At 42.1% G+C, this 18,608-nt stretch overlaps 1 protein-coding gene across 1 annotated transcript in view; it reads right to left on the reverse strand.

Annotated features, from left to right (window-relative positions):
- The window catches only part of ARHGEF26 (Rho guanine nucleotide exchange factor 26), a 141,217-nt gene that overhangs the window by 19,280 nt on the left and 103,329 nt on the right, over positions 1–18,608 (reverse strand). The window lies entirely within an intron of this gene.

Genomic DNA, 18,608 nt, shown 5'->3' on the forward strand with positions numbered 1-18,608 from the left:
TCTTCATTCCTCTGGGTGCACTCTTACCTGCACAGCCCTAAGCATGTGCCTAATTGGGCCTCACCTCCCTAAACCCCTCAGCTGGTTGCTAAACCCTTCCACTGTGTCCTCTGGAAATCCAGCTAAATCTTCTAAATCCTCAGCCTCTTCTCTGAACTCTCTCTTTACCTTCTTGCCTTAACAGATAGTAGGCTCCTACTAAAGAGCACTGCCTCCCTAGAAGGCTTTCCACCTGCTTGAGTTTCATAATTCTAGACAACAATCACTTCCTCCTCCCAGAATGTCCCCCAGTTTTGTGCTCTTGCCATCAGTCTCTATTTCATCATCAAAGTCATCTCCAGGCCCCTGGAGCCTGCCTCATCCTCATTCATGAGTGTAGCTGCTGGCTTCCTGGTGCTGTCCAACACGCCTTTCTTGAATTTCCATGTGGCAATCCTCCCACAATCCTGGCCTCTCAATTCCTTGATTTCCCCTTCAAGGATTGACCCTGTTATCACCAACTGCAACCTCTCTTCAATCCCAATGTCAAAGCCACTTCCTAACCAGTCCTGCTAGTCTCTTTGACTCATCTCTTCCAATCCTCAATCCCAACAATTTTAGCCCACCATTCCTACAACCCATTGATTCCACCGCCTTTCCCTCCATCCTTGAACCCTCATGTCCTCTCATTCACCCTTATTCAATTATCCAACTTGAATTTCATGATACCTAGTTATATAATCACTCCTTGTATACACAGTCATTTTCTTGGCAAATCCAACTCTAGTTAGATACAGCTCTCTTCTATTCTCTGTCTGTCCTCGCAGTTGAACATGGCAGAGCTCAAAAATAACTGGTGAATAAATGGATGACCATGCAATACATTCTAATGCATTCTAAGAACCATATTGAACAATTAACTTAGCTAATAACAAATGCAAATGTATAAACTCAGGAGAGCTAAGAAAAATCCTAGTGCTTAACTATGTTAGGAATTTCAAAATAGGCCATTTTGCTCAAGATTTCTGAGAAATTTTTTTCATCTGGTAGTGGGCATCTGTCAACCATTTCCTTGTAACTCTCCTTTAAAAACTTTATGGTCTTTTAAAAATTTAGTTTGATAGATCCTTCCCCCACCCAAAACCAGCAAATACAGTTGTATCATCCATAAAAGAAAAAAAAAAAAAAAAGCCTTTTGATCAAGCCTGTTTGTTGCTAGGGTAATAATCTGTATTAACTGGAAGTTCACACGGCAACATCATCTCTGAAACTCACTGAGACTGCATACAGACCAGCACAACTGCACTCAGAATATATAAAATAGTTCTCATATCAAAATGAGGGTTATCAAATTTCATGTGATTTTTATAAAAGGAGGAAGCAGGGTAATATACTTTACCAACAAACAATATTATATTTTTTAAAGACCTTGTGTACCAGAACCAAAGCAGTCAATTTTGGGCAAAGCAGGTGTGGGGTTGCAGCCTGCAGGCCTACAAGCCTCATAGTTGCCCAGCCTCAAGACAAACCCAACAATGACAGAGACATCAATGGTTTATGGGAGAGGGGATCTCACATCTGAAACAGAAGGGTCCCAGAGTGACAAGTGTGCTGCAGGCGGCGAGTAGACCAAGGCAGCAGTCTTCAGTGCTCAGGGGAGAAGAAGCTACCATTTGCAGGAAGAAGTGACATCAAGTGGGCTCACTGGTTTCCATGAAAATGTCGCTCACAACCCCTCTGGTTAACAATCATCATGAAGGCAGATGTTTCCCTTAACAGACTAGCATGTGGAGCTGTTCTGACCAAAGGATCAGAACAATCACCACCTCGGGCAGTGGGCAAGCACATTCCTGTGAGTTGGGTATAGGTGAGGGAGGGATCCAGCAGGGCATGTACAGAGAGTAAGAGAACAGCCATCTTCAGTGGCCTGACCATACAGCAGGTAAGGCTTATAATACTGTCTAGACATCTGAGACACAGATTTAATAAAATCCAGGACTCGGGATAAGACGAAAAGGAAAAAGAATAAAAACGAAAGTGAAACCTCAACAAGAGCTACAAAAACGAAAGAAAAAAGAAATGAAGACTTCTTTGGTACTGTCCTCTCTCTGCACCCCTGAACTACTCTCTTGGTCCAACTCACAAGCTTACAAAGATCATCTTTAAGTTAAAATCATTTCCAGTTAAAAATAATTCTGCTGCAGACAGAGAACTCCAAGCTCCCTAAGACTGTGCACATGGAGTATTTAGGCAGTGCCCTATGCTATGACATTGCATAGGTATTCTCTGTATTCCCAAAGAAATAAACGGCAAAGAAATCTGCATGCTATGAAGACATCGTTCAAGATGATGAAAGTTTCAAAAAGGTTTCAGCATAAAGTGGCTTTACTTACTAGATGGTCCCTAACAGGATTCCAAACCAAGAGTTCATAGGAAACTCATGCAAATGGACATGAATAAGCTACTTAAATCTTTTTTTTTCCCTCTTAATTTTCAGAGTTATTACCCGCTGTGTTTGCCTAAATGCAAACAATATCAGCTAGTGTGTTTCACTGGTATGTTGAACCTCTGACTTCAGGGGGCAAGTAATTAGAAGAAGTAGAAAAATTAATAGAATTTTTTTAAATTGTTTTCTTAAGCCATGACAACTACAATACCATTAAGACCTAGGGTGACCATGTAACCCAGTTTATGCCTGTTGTCCTCTCAAATGTTCAGCTGGGATGGTAAAGAGCGGCCACCTTATTTATAGCTATGCGAAGTCACCTCAAGATATCTGGTGTCCACATATCTGGGTCATTGAACTTTCCCACTGTTTTAACTTCTGTATCCAAAATAGGACACAAGAAACAAGTGTGCCGTTTTCTTAACTGATTCAATAGCAGTCACCCAATATCATTATTTTATCTAGACCTGCAAATGTCTTCATTATGTAATAAATAATGTTTACAACTTCTTCACCACTCCTTTAATGCACTTAATATTAAAAAAAAACCTTGATTAACAGTAGTCAAGTAAGCTATTTATCCTTGTCAGCTACTATTCAAACCCAAAGGAATAAACAAGGAAAAGGAACTCGCTCTTGCTAGCATGTCTGTGCTCTCTCACACAAAATACACACTCACACAGTCAATCTCATAAAGGTTCAAATTACTATCTCCCCCTCTCCAAATATGCTGAATACTGAGTGAAATTCATTCTCCTCATGACAACCACCACCTACTAAGTCTCTCACACTAATACAAAAGGATAACTGTTAAAATATGTGCTTAAGGATTTCTCTGGTAGTACACGGACTAAGAAGGTGCCTGCCAACGGAGGAGACATAGGTTTGATCCCTGGTCCGGTAAGATTCCACATGCCTTGGAGCAAACAAGTCCACGTACCTAGAGCCCGTGCTCCACAACAAGAAGCCACTGCATGAGAAATCTGTGCACCGCAGTAAAGAGTTAGCCCCTGCTGGCCGTTACTAGAGAAAGCCTGTGTGCAGCAAGGAAGACCCAGTGCAGCCCCAAATAAATAAATAACAATAATAAAAATACGTGCATAAGCAGAAGAGGGGGGAATCCAGAGACAGATGCAGCCATTCACAACCTCATTCCCTCCTCTGCTGACCCACCTGTGTCCAGTAAAGTATAAAACAAGCTCAGCTGGGTTGGGACAGATCCCCCTTCCCTAAGGGAAGTTGATGCTAATCAGACTTCCCCATGTTTGTTTCTTTCATTAGCAAACATATGGTTTACATAGCCTCTGAAACAATCTGGATCATGCATTTAGGAAGTTAAACTGCTCAGAAAAAGGCAAATGGAAAAACCACCTTTCCTTGCACGGAGCAGTTTACACGTAGACTTCCTCTGATTGTCTTAACCGCACTCCAAGTTTACCAGCTGCTCATCAAAGGGCAGACGGTTTGTGCAAGCACAGCCTCCTATCAGGCGCAGCAATCAAATCGATACAAGCCTGTGGCTCTGTGGCATAAACAATAATGGGTCTCCCTGTCGAAACACAGTCCTAGTAACCTTTGGGATGCCTTTTCTTTTTTTAACATGATAAAAAAAACTATCAGAAGAGAACAGGATATGGTGGTAAATAAATACCTCAATTATTCTTCCCTCGGAAGGCATTCTTTTGTTAAGCGGCTCAGATACTGTTTGGTTCTACTGCATGCAACCTAACAGCATGCACTAAAAACTTTTCAGCCCATGATACACCTTTTCTGAGAACAGCTGATTCTTAAAGTGAATATTAGGGAGCACTTTCAACTTTCTCTCCTGTCAATTTCTATAAAGGTTGGAATGCTTTCATAATGGGCATATATTTGAAAAAATAAAGCAAAAGTATCAGTCGCTCAGTTGTGCCTGACTCTCTGCAACCCCATGGACTGTAGCCTGCCAGACCTTTCTGTCCGTGGGATTTCCCAGGCAAGAACACTAGAGTGGATTTCCATTTTCTTCTCCAGGGGATCTTCCCTACCCAGGGATCGAACCTGGGCATCCCGCATTGCAGACAGTCTTTACCATTACCCAGGAAGACCTGGGCATATATTTATTACTTTTAAATAAGGGCAACATTTACAACTTCATACATGCATGAAGTAAAAGTCGCTCAGTTGTGTCCAACTCTTTGCATCCCCATGGACTATACAGTCCATGGAATTCTCCAGGCCAGAATACTGGAGTGGGTAGCCTTTTTGTTCTCCAGGGAATCTTCCCAACCCAGGGATGGAATCCAGGTCTCCCGCATTGCAGGTGGATTCCTTCCCAGCTGAACTACTAGAGAAGCCCACATACATGCACGCAAGCTAAGTTGCTCAATCGTGTCCGACTCTGTGACCCTGTGGACTCTAGCCACCCAGGTTCCTCTGTCCATAGTGATTCTCCAGGCAAGAATACTGGAGTGGGTTGCCATTTCCTCCTCCAGAGAGCTCTTCCCAACCCAGCCATCAAACTCCCATCTCCTGTGTCTCTGGCTTTGTAGGCAGGTTGGGAAGATCCCCTGGAGAAGGAAATGGCAATCCACTGCAGCACTCTTGCCTGGAGAATCCCATGGATGGAGGAGCCTGGTAGCCTAAAGTCCATGGGGTTGCAAAGAGTTGGACACGACTGAAGGACTTCACTTTCACTTTCTTTACCGCTGAGCCACTGGGGAATCTGGTTGCATACAACATACATTTTTAGAATATCAAATTTTACATATTGAGAATAAATATTTAGAATATTTAAAATAAAATATACATATTCAGAATACCAACTTTTAGAATATCAAAGCTGCATGTGTATATACACATTAGTGAGTGCAGGATGACAGACACCCAGCTCAGCACAGGACTTACTTTGGGAAGGAGGGGGAGAAAGAAGGGACGATGATGAAGAGGCTATAGGTAAACCTACAATATTATATTGGGACTTTTTTTTTTTTTTAAGAGACCTGGCAGTGATATAGCAGGAAAAAAACAAAAAAAAACTAGTATCTATTAAACCTGGATTATAGGCATGCTGTTGGTGGTGGTTTAGTCACTAAGTCATGTCTGGCTTACAACCCCATGGACAGTAGCCTGCCAGTCTCCTCTGTCCATGGGATTCTCCAGGCAAGAATATTGGAGTGGGTTGACATTTAGTGTTTGATAATTTTCTGTATGTTTAAAATATTTTGCAATTCAAGGTAAAAAAAATCTAAATAATAAACCCATAGATGTGAAGACTGTCAGCATTCCAGGTTTTCTGTGGATGCCTGAGGGTACAGGTGAAGGGACTCTTGGGCAATGGAATATTTTTTGCCTTACAAACAACTGATTACTTGCAGATAACATCATTGACTGAAATATATTACAAGGTAAGAGTGAATTCACTAAAATGGCTGGGTTAATAAAAAGGCTTTTCCATATATGAATAACACTCAGAAAATATAATGGAAGAAGATCTTATTTATAATAGACACAGAACCCACAAAATATTTAGAATTTTACATTGAAGTTTCTTCTATATGAAGACAGACTTGAAATACTTTAGAAGAAGGCCTGAATGGATAGAAAAGTTTGATATTAAAGAGATATTAATTCTTCCTGAATTAATATATAATTTTAACATAATCTCCTTGAAAAATCTCGGTTTTGCAGGGGCGGAGAGGAGGGGGAATAGTCAAGCTGATTCTAAAATATGCAGAAAATAAACATGGAAGAACATTCAGACTGTGAAAAAAATGAGAGTGACTAGCTATATGATATATTAAGAACATATGCAAAACCAATACAATGCTGTAAAAAAAAAAAAAGAACATATTCTAAAGCTACAGTAATTCAAAGACTGAGACTAATGGATATTAGTTGACAGGGGGAGTAGTGAAACAGAACAGTGGGTTCACAAACTGACCCTAAATACATCTAGGAATTTTCTACATAATATAAGTGACATTTCAAATCTGTGGAATTTTGATCATTTAGTCAACAAATAATATTGGGGCATCTGGAGAAACACCTGAAAACTTTTAAGAAGCTGGATCCCAATCTTATTCCATTAATCAAGGTATTTCCTTGAACCCAAGGTACGTAAGCATCATGAAGAAGAGATGGTGATGGAACGAGTCCTTCTGTAGAGCCTTGTGATTAGAGATGAGCTTTTATACACGCAAAGACCATAGGAAGAGTTTCCACCTCAACCCTTATGAGCAAACCTCTTAGGTACATAACAAGGATGACCAGGAATGAGAAACAGGCTGGATAACCAAATGGAATCAGGAGTACAAAAGCAGAGACAGAGATGAGGAAAGCAAGAAGTGTTAGACTTTAAAAGACCAGCTTTCCCCATGCCCTGCTCAGGTCAGCCTTAACTGTCAGTTGTCTTACCTGCCACCTTGCATTGTTCTGGAACTTTCTTTCAGAACCAAAATCTGACAGACTAGAAGGAGAACTTCCAATTATTCCTTTTGTAGGAAGAATTAAATTTAAAGGGAAAAATGCAAGCAAGGATTATCCAAAACAAAACACAAGGAATTTCTGCCATCTATCATCAAGAATAAGATTTATTTTTACCTATTCAACACCTCCCTTTCCACAGGCTTTGTTTAACACATACACGCAGCTTCCCTGTCCTGAAAAAATCTTCACTTGAATCTGCTGGTAAAAAGACAAATGTCTACTGAGCTAGCAGCTGCCTGACATTTTCTCAGACCCTTGTGCCCATCATACCAATGAAATCGCTCTCCAAAGTCATGATGGCCCATCACCCCAACAAACCCAGTAACCTGCATATCACCACTGCTCATCTAGGCACTTGGCGAGGTTGAGCACCTGTGACAACCTGAAACTCTTCCTCTCCTAATGCCTTCCACGACAGTTCTAAGTCATCCTTTTTTTTAGTGGCCATACTCCAATTTTCTCTCCTAGACACTCTTGCTTTCCTCAGGGATGCATAACGGCTCTGCCATGCTCGCTGTATGTGGATTCACAGAGTTCCTGGGGTTTCATAAAATCAAAGAGATTCTTCCCACTTCCCTTCAAGACATGTACAAGAATGCTTCCTCTGCAGATTTCAACCTGTTTCTCTTTCCCTTCTGAAAACATGATTGCTAATCCCCACACTTGACTTTGTGCTTAACCCGAGTTTAATATTTCTAGGAGGGAGGAGATAGGATTATGCTGAAGTCTACTTTGAAGTTAAGAGGTTAAAACACTTTCCTCACAGTGACTGAAGTTAATTTTAATTTTAAATCTTGGTATTAGAATTATACAATTTTTTTTTTACTAGAATAATATACAATTTTAAAGCTGTGAAGTACAGTATAACAGATAAGAGTACAGACTTGATTGAGCGTGTCTGGCTCAATTTCATCACTCATGCACTTTGTGATTTTGAGCAAGTTACTGATCCTTTCTGTGTTTTCTCCTATGTAAAAAAATCTCCTGGGGATTACAATACCTCTTAGGATTGTTGGGAGGATTAAATGAAATAATACATTTATTATCTTTTTGCATGTAAAGCTCTTACAATCATGCCTGGCTTACAGCAAATGTTATTAGTTAATATTTTAAATCTTCCTATAGAACATCATGTCTTTATACTGCCTGACATCTTGTTAAAAGCCTAATAATTAGAGGTACTTTGCAAATGAGCAAGTGGATTAAGCATAATTAGAGCCAAATACCTGTATCAAAATATTCATTATTTGGCAGAAGCTCCAACCAGCAAAACAAGGCATGAAATTTGCCCCAAAATTGATTTCAAACAGCCTACGTACTCAATGCCTCAAAATAATTCTGAAGACCAACAAACACGCCACACACAGGTTATAAATATTTACTACAAGCCTTTATGAACAGTTTTTATTTCTCTTAGAATGAAACACTGAATGGAATTACTGGGTCATATGGTAAATTCCTTAGCTTCTTAAGAAACTACTGGGCCACTTTCCAAATTGTTTGCATCACTGCACATTCCGATAAGCAGTGTATTAGGGCTCCAGTTTCTCCACATCCTTATCAACGCCATCTTTGTCTTTATTATAGTCATCCTAGTGGCTGTGACCCTGCTTATTTAACTTGTATGCAGAGCACATCATGAGAAAAGCTGGGCTGGAAGAAGCATAAGCTGGAATTAAGATTGCCAGGAGAAATATCAATAACCTCAGATATGTAGATGATACCACCCATATGGCAGAAAGTGAAGAGGAACTAAAAAGCCTCTTGATGAAAGTGAAAGAGGAGAGTGAAGAAGTTGGCTTAAAGCTCAACATTCAGAAAACGAAGATCATGGCATCTGGTCCCATCACTTCATGGCAGATAGATGGGGAAACAATGGAAACAGTGTCAGACTTTATTTTTTTGGGCTCCAAAATCACTGCAGATGGTGATTGCAGACATGAAATTAAAAGATGCTTACTTCTTGGAAGGAAAGTTATGACCAACCTAGATAGCATATTCAAAAGCAGAGATATTACTTTGCCAACAAAGGTCCATCTAGTCAAGGCTATGGTTTTCCAGTGGTCATGTATGGATGTGAGAGTTGGACTGTGAAGAAGGCTGAGTGCTGAAGAATTGATGCTTTTGAACTGTGGTTTTGGAGAAGACTCCTGAGAGTCCCTTGGACTGCAAGGAGATCCAACCAGTCCATCCTAAAGGAGATCAGTCCTGGGTGTTCATTGGAAGTACTGATGCTGAAGCTGAAACTCCAGTACTTTGGCTACCTCATGCGAAGAGTTGACTCATTGGAAAAGACCCTGATGCTGGGAGGAATTGGGGGCAGGAGGAGAAGGGGACAACAGAGGATGAGATGGCTGGATGGCATCACCAACTCGATGGACATGAGTTTGAGTGAACTCCGGGAGATGGTGATGGACAGGGAGGCCTGGCGTGCTGCGATTCATGGGGTCACAAAGAGTCAGACACAACTGAGCGACTGAACTGAACTGAGTGACTATGAAACCTAGTTTTTGTTTTAACTTTCATTTCCCTACTGACTAGTAATGTTGAGCATCTTTTCAAATGCTAAGCCATTTGGATATCTTCTTGGCTGAAATGTCTATTCAAATGTCTGCCCACTTAGAAATTGAGTTGTCTTACTTTTGAGTTTAAGAACTCTTTATGTAATCAGGGTAAAAGTCCCACATCAAATATGGCTTGAAAATATTTTATCCCTGTCGGTGATTTGTAAACTCATTTTCTTAGTTTTTTTTTTTTTTTTTTTCTATTATATAAGTTTCAGGTGTACATTGTTCAGGTCCCCTTTACAGCACGGCCAACTTTAAAAGAGTAAAGACTAAGTCCAGCGGTTAAGAATCCATCTGCCAATGCAGGGGACATGGATTCGATTCCTGGTCCAGGAAGATTCCATATGCAACTAAGTCCGTTGTTGCATATGGAACAATCCTACTGAACCAGCATTCTAGAGCCCACAAGCCACAACTACTGAGGTCACAGGACACACCTACTGAAGCCCTCTCACCCTAGAGCCCATGCTCTGCAACAAGAGAAGCCACCGCAATGAGAAGCCCTCACACCACAATGAAGAGTAGCCCCCGCTCACCACAACTAGAGAAAGCCCATGCATGGCAAGGAAGACACAGCGCAGTCAAAAATAAAAAAGCAAATCTGAAAACAAAAAAGACTAGACTTCCAAAAAACCCAGAAATGTCACACACTTTCTATTTCATTGTTGAGAACGTAACAAATAGTGGACATGAGGGCTACAGTTGTTGGTAAGAACATGTTAGGATTTACTGTCACCCAAAAAGACAGCCAGTGATTCACATAGGATCAGAAAGCCCCCGATCCAGGTTTATAGTCACTGCTGCTGCTGCTGCTAAGTCGCTTCAGTCGTGTCCGACTCTGTGCGACCCCATAGATGGCAGCCCACCAGGCTCCCCCGTCCCTGGGATTCTCCAGGCAAGAATACGGGAGTGGGTTGCCATTTCCTTCTCCAATGCAGGAAAGTGAAAAGTGAAAGTGAAGTCGCTCAGTCGTGTCTGACTCTTCGCGATCCCATGGACTGCAGCCTACCAGGCTCCTCCATTCATGGGATTTGCCAGGCAAGAGTACTGGAGTGGGGTGCCATTCGACCTCTCCAAATGAAAGGAAAAACATACTGAACTCACTTTTATCAGCCACAAAGTTACAGAACCTCCTAATCAAATACGAGGGACGTTACAAGACAACTGCTAATATAAACGTGTACACATGAATCAGATCACCGTACAAAAGAAAAAAGAGATCAGTGATTATCCCTCAGTCACTTGCCATCTGACACGGGTTCTTGACAGGAAGGGAGAGGTATGGTGTTGAATGCATTTACTCCTGAGGCCATATATCAGAGGCCATGATCCAACCCACTCCAGTATTCTTGCCTTGAAAATTCCACGGACAGAGAAGCCTGGAGGGCTATGGTCCAGGAAGTTGCGAAAGGGTGGGACACGACTTAGTGACTAAACAACAACAACAATCCAGGTCTGGCCTTGGAGTGCACCGAACTTTCAGCTGCACAGCAGTGGCTTAAGCTTTCAAGGGTTTCCCTGGTGGCTCAGATGGTTAAGAATCTGCCTGTAATGCAGGAGAACTGGGTTCAGTCCCTGGGTTGGGATGATCGTTTGGAGAAGGGAATGGCTACCACCTCTAGTATTCTTGCCTGGAGCATTCCATGGACAGAGGAGCCTGGTGGGCTATGGTACATGGGGTCACAAAGAGTTGGACACAGCTGAGCGACTAACTCTTTCTAAGGTTTCAAACCATTTTTAAAAATAAGAAAATGTTCTATAAGTAAAAGGGCAATAATCTGATTTGTGCCAAATCTTTAGAGAAAGACACCCAGTGCTAGGAATAATGATGATAGCAGCAGGTATCAGTCCCTCAGCAGGGACCATTCGCTGCGTTAAGTGCTCTGTGAGCCCTATCTCAATTCTTACTGACACTCCAGGAAGACCATGACATTGCTTGCCTCACTGTACAGATGAGAACACGGAGACTCTGAGAGATCAAAGGCAACTTGCCCAAGGTCACACGGCCAGGATTTTGAACACTGTTCTGTCTGACATCAGGATAATTATATTGTGCACTCTAGTGCACAGTATAAATATTAAATATAAAATATTGTGCAACTTTTGACACTGAATGGCAACAATGACTCTTCTTACAGAGGCAGAGGAAAAAAATACTCTTAGCTCCCAGATGTCAGAGGATCAAGGATGTATGGGGCAGCAAGAGAAAGAGAAGAGGAGGAAGACGAGAAGGGGCTGGCTCTCACATCTCTCCCATCCCATCTCTCCATCTTGATCTTTGAATCCGATCCAAGTGGTCACAAACAACCAATCTGTATATTCCAGGAAAAAAAGTGCTTTGAGTCAGAGCCTTATTGCCTTTTCTTTATCCAAGATACTCAAAAGTTAATTTCCCGAGGAAGGAGTTTCTTCTGCAGAGGCAGAAGGACAACGTCAGGCAGCCTCAGCTTTCTACGGCGGCAAAGCTGTCAAAATAGAAACACTCGAAACGGGGCCCAACGAGGCCGTGACCCTTTCCAGGGAGCCCACCCCGCTTTAAGCTACTGGACATTCAAACTACTTAGGAAAAGGCAAGTTCTAACAACTCGCTGAACTCCTGATAATGATCAGGCAGAATTCTATTACAGAAAATCCTTTTCTTTAAAACTGGAAGATTTGTAACGTGTCACGGAGTTCAAGTTATGTCAATACACACAATATTTACGGACCTAGGGATCAGGAAGTGGAAAGCTCCGGTCTTAAATATCTGAGGGAAGGGAACGTGAAAAGGAAACGCTCTTCCCCGCACTCTGATGCTAGATTGGCTACAGGTAGACGAAGGCTCACAAGCGCAGCTTGGGACCCCTCCTAACTTCCTCTCACGACCAGTAAAACTATAAAAATATTCACTCAAAAACCCACTTTGAAAAATGTGTTTATCGAAGCAAATAAAAAAGGTGCCAGTTTCTAGGCTATTTTTCCAAGAACTTTACAGGATGGTAGAATGGTAAAAATATTCTAGAAAAATGAAATTAAGAATTAATGAACATTAACTGTTAGAGGAGGCTCCAGAGTCATACTCAGATGAGAATCCTGGCTTTGCTGAGAGACCTTGAAAAAGACACTAATCTCTTTCTGCCTCAGGGTCCTCATCTGTAAAATGGAAATAACACTTGATTACTGTGATAACTCAATGACAGATTCACAAACACTCTGAGCACAGTGAATGGTACACTATAATGCTCAGTCATATAGGCTCTTAGATCATTATCCCTATTACTACTCATCTAACTGTAGAGAATACCCCAAACCATCACGGATAGATCATTTGTGGGGACAGAATCCAGGAGAGACTGAAAGAAACACATCACAACATGACTACATTTACTGGTATGATAAAAAGACTAGACTGGATTTCTACATTCTTTCGGTCTTGTGCCCAACACCCACACAAGGTCAATCTATCTGCAGCTCTCAATGTGCTCAAGGGCACAGTGGGGCTGGTGGCAGCAAAAAGGCACGACAAGCAATATACTCATGTGACCACCCTGGAGGACTAGCCCTAGCAAAGGGACGTGGGTTCTACATCTCCAGTCATTTCTGTCTTTTTTGAACCTACCCCCTAACCCCATTTATCTTAAAGGCAATGTGTAAGTTCTTTTAAAGAGCTCTTGGCACTTCTTGGCTGTCCAGTGGTTAGGTCTCTATGCTTCCACTGCAGAAGGCAACAGTTTAATCCCTGGTCGGAGAACTAAAATCCTGCAAGCCATACAGAGTGGCAAAAAAAAAAAAAAAAAAGAAACTCTTTCTCTTTTCCAAACTATCCATTGTCAGTTGAGCTTCTGTGGAAAAGAAGGGCTTCCCAGTTGTGGCCGTAACTGTCTACTACCTAATCCTCTGCCATCTTCCCCTGCTCCACGGCTAAACTAAAACAATCATGGTTGTCCTATTCCTCTCTGCTATATGCTGGCTTTCCCAGCCTCCTTTATAAGGTCAAGTCTTGTGACCCAAGACAGATGGGTAAAACACAAGAAGAAGTCTTCTGAAGACTTGTCTGGGAGAGGTTCTCCTCTGCTGATGAAAAGAGTCCCTTCTTGGTCAGGCTGTATGCCTTGCTCCCCCTCCTATGTCCCTGAGTGAAATCATGATGCCTGGACTATGGTGCTATGTGCACATGGGGCAAAAGTGAACAGCGCACAGAGCACCATGCGGCCAAAGAATGGGAAGGGGCTGGGTTACTGCTGAGCCTGCTCTCGGTCTTCACATTTGGTGAGAGAGGTAAATGTCTTAATTGCTTGAGCCACTGCAATTTGGGTATCCAGTTACGTATAGCCAAGAGTCTTCCTAAATAATTTAATAGTAAATTTCCCAGAGTGGAAGAGTATGCAGGGTTTCCCAAGCTCATCTGACTTTTTATGTATGTGTGTGTGTGTGTGTGTGTGTGTGTGTGTGTGTGTGCGTGTAATAAGTGAATATTTTTATTGCTTAAACCCTTTTGTATGGGTAGCTCAAAACATTAGTTGACAAAATAGTACAAAATAAAAGCAAGCCAAACAAACAAACAAACAAACAAACAACCCTTCCTCTGCAGAGCACAATTTTGCAAATACAATCCAAAGTGCTTTTCAGATTGAGGTTATATTGTCATTTGTGGGTAAGTTTATAGGTAAAATTCTAGAAGATGTGAGAAGTCACATGATAAAGCCCCAGATTTGTTTTTGCCCTGATTAATTCAAAGTGAATCTATAATGGAACAGAACACAAAAATCACATATCTTTTAAAAATAAAAGAGAATTCAAAGAACTTTTAGCTCGGGTGTGGAATGGGGGAAGGCCTCCCACTGAGTAATACTGTCACTCTGTTTATATTTAACCATTTTCACGACTGGTTCACATTTGACAGATATTTATTAAACGGTCATTATGGGCCAGGCAAAGGCTCAGCACTGAGGATGCAAAGGTCATCACGACGGACATGAGCACATAGTAACACAAATATTATGACAGAGAAAGTGCAGGGCTCTATGGGAACACAGAGCAGTGGAAATAAACCCACTCTAGAGGAACGGATAAGAGCTCCCAGTGGATGTGGCAAGTAATCTAAAACCTAAGGAATGAAAAGGACTTTCCCTAGAAAAGATCTGGAGTGGAATGGGGTTATGGGGTAGAGAGGAGTATCTCAGGCAGAGAAAGAAGCATGTGCCAGGTTTGGGGGGCTATAAAGGGGGGCATTATTCAGTGAGGCATTTATGCCGAGTGCAAGGTAGATCATGGAAGGGCTGTTTGCAAAGCACAGACCGAGTCTTTTAGAAAGCACACTGTGGCTGTGGAATGTAAACAAATGGAGGGATGGTGGCAGGAATCCAGTTCTGGGCGAGTTCAATGTGGCGGTACAAAGCCGTGGCAACGAGTGAGGTCAAAAGCTGTTCCATCATGGGTAGAAGACTGGGGATTGGACAGATGGGGAGTACGGTGAGGAAAAGGGCAAGGAGGGCTTCCAGGTTTACTGAGGAGCAACTGGGTGGATGGAGGGGCCTTTGACTAAGGAGGGAGTAGACCCTGGAGAAGGGAGAGTTTGAAACAGAAGAGCTGTATATGAAGGTAACCTGTGAAACCTCCAAGAGCTGTTCAAGTCACATGATGATGATGACATTCAGAAGTGAATGAAAAATGGCATTGTGCCTGCGTGTTAAGTCGCTTCAGTCATGTCTGACTCTTTGTGACCCCATGGACTGTAGCCCCCCAGGTACCTCTGTCCATGGATTCTCCAGGCAAGAATACTGGAGTGGGTTGCTGCACTCTCCTCCAAGAGATATTCCTGACCCAGGGACTGAACCTGAGTCTCACGTCTCCCGCATTAGCAGGTGGGTTTTTTACCACTAGCACCACCTGGGAAGCTCATGAAAAATGGCATCAATGTTAAAAAAACAAGCAAATGTGTTCTAGAACTGGCTAAGACATTACCACCCACTCCTTCATTCTGTGTTTAAGTGAGGCGGTGGTGATTGGCCAAGCAGTACAAGAGACTGAACTCTGGCCCCCAAAATATCCTGAAACCTAAACTCCTGGTTCTGTGCACATGACCTGATTTGGAAATCAGGTCTTTCCAGATGGAATCTGTTAATATGAGACCATTCTGGATTAGAGTGGGCCTGGAACCCAGTAACTGGTGTTCTTACAAGGAGAGGGAGAGTTTAAGACACAGACACACAGGAGAGAAGAAAGCCGGTTGAAGGTGAAGGCAGAGACTGGAGCCACCAGGAGCAGAGGCAAGGAAGGATTTGCTCCTGGATCCTTTGGAGGTGTGTGGCCCTGCCAGCTTCCTGATTTCAGAATGTTGCCTGCATGACCATGAGAGACTAAATGCTTATTTTAAGCCACCCAGTTTATGGTACTTTACTACAACAGCTGTGGAAACTATTACAGGGAGGAAGACTTTGTTTTAGCTTCAGAAGAAATGGGAAAGGAAGGCCTAAAGTAGATATAAGGCACTGAATGAGACTGACAAGACCATTGCAAACTCAGTGGTTGGGGGAGTCTGGCCCAAATACTTAGGTCTTGAATTCAGTTTTTATGTTTCAAAACTGAGGGCAACAGTACTTAATCTGTAAAGTTGCACATGGGGGTATAGTCTGTACACTGCCATGGATAATTATAAATATGCTATCACAAGGCACAAATTAGATATGACATATATTTATATAGATTATTCAGTAATCTATGAACACAACATGGCAATCCCTTCCTCTTTTATATAATATTACTGCTATTGCCATGTCGAGTCTGATAGATCTGTACTCATTCATTCCTCTGAAGGCAAAGCTGGTTGACATCATTCTAGCACAGTGATTCTCAACTGGGAGACATATGACAATGTCTAGAGACATTTTTGGTTGTCACAGTACGAAAGAGGTCCTACTAGCAAGCAGTAGGCAGAGGCCAGGGAGGCTGCTAAAACATCCTACACAGAATACGGCACCTCACCCTCCACTGCCTGCAACAAAGAACTGTCCAGCCTCAACTGTGCCTCTAGCACTCTGATCTGGAAGCACCCGACAATCTGCAGCCAAGCTTCAGGTACCAAGAATACACTTTCTCATCCACAGCAGTCAAACTGATCACATATTCTTCTGAAATGTGACACAAAAGACTATTAATAGTGACTCACAAGTAGCCCACAGCTAATGGAAACTTAAGTTCTTCTTGATATCCTAAAAAAGAGTGAGGATTCCTGCCCTAGAAACAGCTAGGGACCATGCCACTCTGAAAGTTCCAGCAGTGATACATACACACACCGCAGAGCTGAGGCGTCCATACACCCCACCCGTCAGCATAAACCCTCTGCCAGACTGGACTGGAGGAGGAATAGCAACTGTCCTCCCCAGCAGTCCCTCCCAGTAGCTGGGAAACCTCCCTGAAGCTGAGAAACCACTGGAGACCCAGCAGCTGAGCTCCCTGACTGAACCCTGGAATTATATATTCAGCAGTGGGTAGCTGGATCAGTCCCCCAGCGCTGGCACAGGTAGTTGGTTATCTTTTATCTGGACCTTGCAGCCAAGCCTGAAATACTGCCTCGTTCAAAGCTGCTGTATCTTCTCTGTGGCTGCCTCTGGCATGCGAAGCATCTGTAGTTGCCTCCTTGTAGCTATAATGTAAATACGGCTGTGCGTACTGTACACTTTGAACCAAGCCTGTTTATCAAGGCTCTGTGGTCTGCTTGTCTCCCTCACCACGTATTCAGGTCATAAACAACTTGAACCTCCAGTGCTATTCTTGGGGTCAAGAGCACCTTAGAAATAGGATGAGCTAATTGTTAAGGGCAAGAAAACCCCAATTTTGGTAAAGACAAAGTTAGGTACTCAGGGTTGCCCTCTCTGCTGAAGCTGTATGATTTTCTTTTATTGACAAAGAAGTTCAAACTTATCTAAGGAAATAAATGTGGGACAGCTCACAGTGCAACATTAAATGGCAAAATCTCCCATGGAGGGCAAAGCACACTGCTAAGTAGAATAGCACATAAGTTAATTCTAACTTTGAGAAGTCTGTATTTATTGGGTTCTAGGCAAGTTCAAGGATAAAAGTTGTGCCATACTGGTTTAAATACCCTGAATGTTTTCATCACCATAATTAAAACTACATTTACATTTAAAATTGGCTTGGTACTGCCAATGTATCTTTTATCATCAAAATCAAAAGTTTGGTTAAAGCTTTTGGTCCATTGAGACAGAGCAAATATTTCAACAGATGGAAAATGTTAAAAGTCAAGAATTCTGGCATTTGAAGATTCATATATAATTACCCTCCTCTAAAAACAAAACATCATGAAGAAAGCCAAAGAAACAAGCTATCTCATAGGAAACCAACAACAAAACACAAAATACAAAAATTACAATTCCTCTCCAATCTGTACAACAAAATTTACTGAGCTACTTGAACTTTTTAAACTGCCCCAGATAATAGAGATAATTTCTTCTTGAAGTTATGGGAACACTATTTTCCTAAGTATGAAAAATACTCATCAGCATCTTAATGTACTCATCACAGACACATGGTTTTCAGGGCAGAACACACAAAATTTTCATGTCACGTTGACAAACAAGCGGCTGAAGTAATTCATAATACAGTCTGATTTGAAGGAGCAGAAAGAAAAGCTCAACCTCTGTTTCAATTCAGTTTGAGAAAGGAGAATTCAAATAAAGATTTCATGATAATTTGGAAAATTTATATATTCATAGAAGCCTGTTTCCATGATTCCCTTTGGGCAGCAGTGTGTAGTGTTAGTCGCTCAGTCATGCCTGACTCTTCGCGCCCCCACAGACTGTAGCCCACCAGGCTCCTCCATCCATGGGGCTTCTCTGGTGGCTCAGATGGCAAAGAATCTGCCTGCAGTGCAGGAGACCCAGGTTCTATGCCTGGGCCGGGGAGATCCCCTGGAGAAGGGAATGGCAACCTACTCCAGTATTCTTGCCTGGAGAATTCCATGATTCCCTTTATCTTCTCTAAACCGTACCCTGTGAACTCACAACTGCTATTCCTATTATATGCCATCAAGTCAGCCTACCTTCATCACCTTCATATACGGAAACAAAAACCCCACAGATTTATATTTTAACTCTAAGGTCATATTGTGGGAAAGATAGACTGTTTATAGAGAAATAGCAAGAAGATAT

The sequence above is a fragment of the Capricornis sumatraensis genome, chromosome 1 (genome assembly GCF_032405125.1).
Source record: "Capricornis sumatraensis isolate serow.1 chromosome 1, serow.2, whole genome shotgun sequence".
Classification (NCBI taxonomy): domain Eukaryota; kingdom Metazoa; phylum Chordata; class Mammalia; order Artiodactyla; family Bovidae; genus Capricornis; species Capricornis sumatraensis.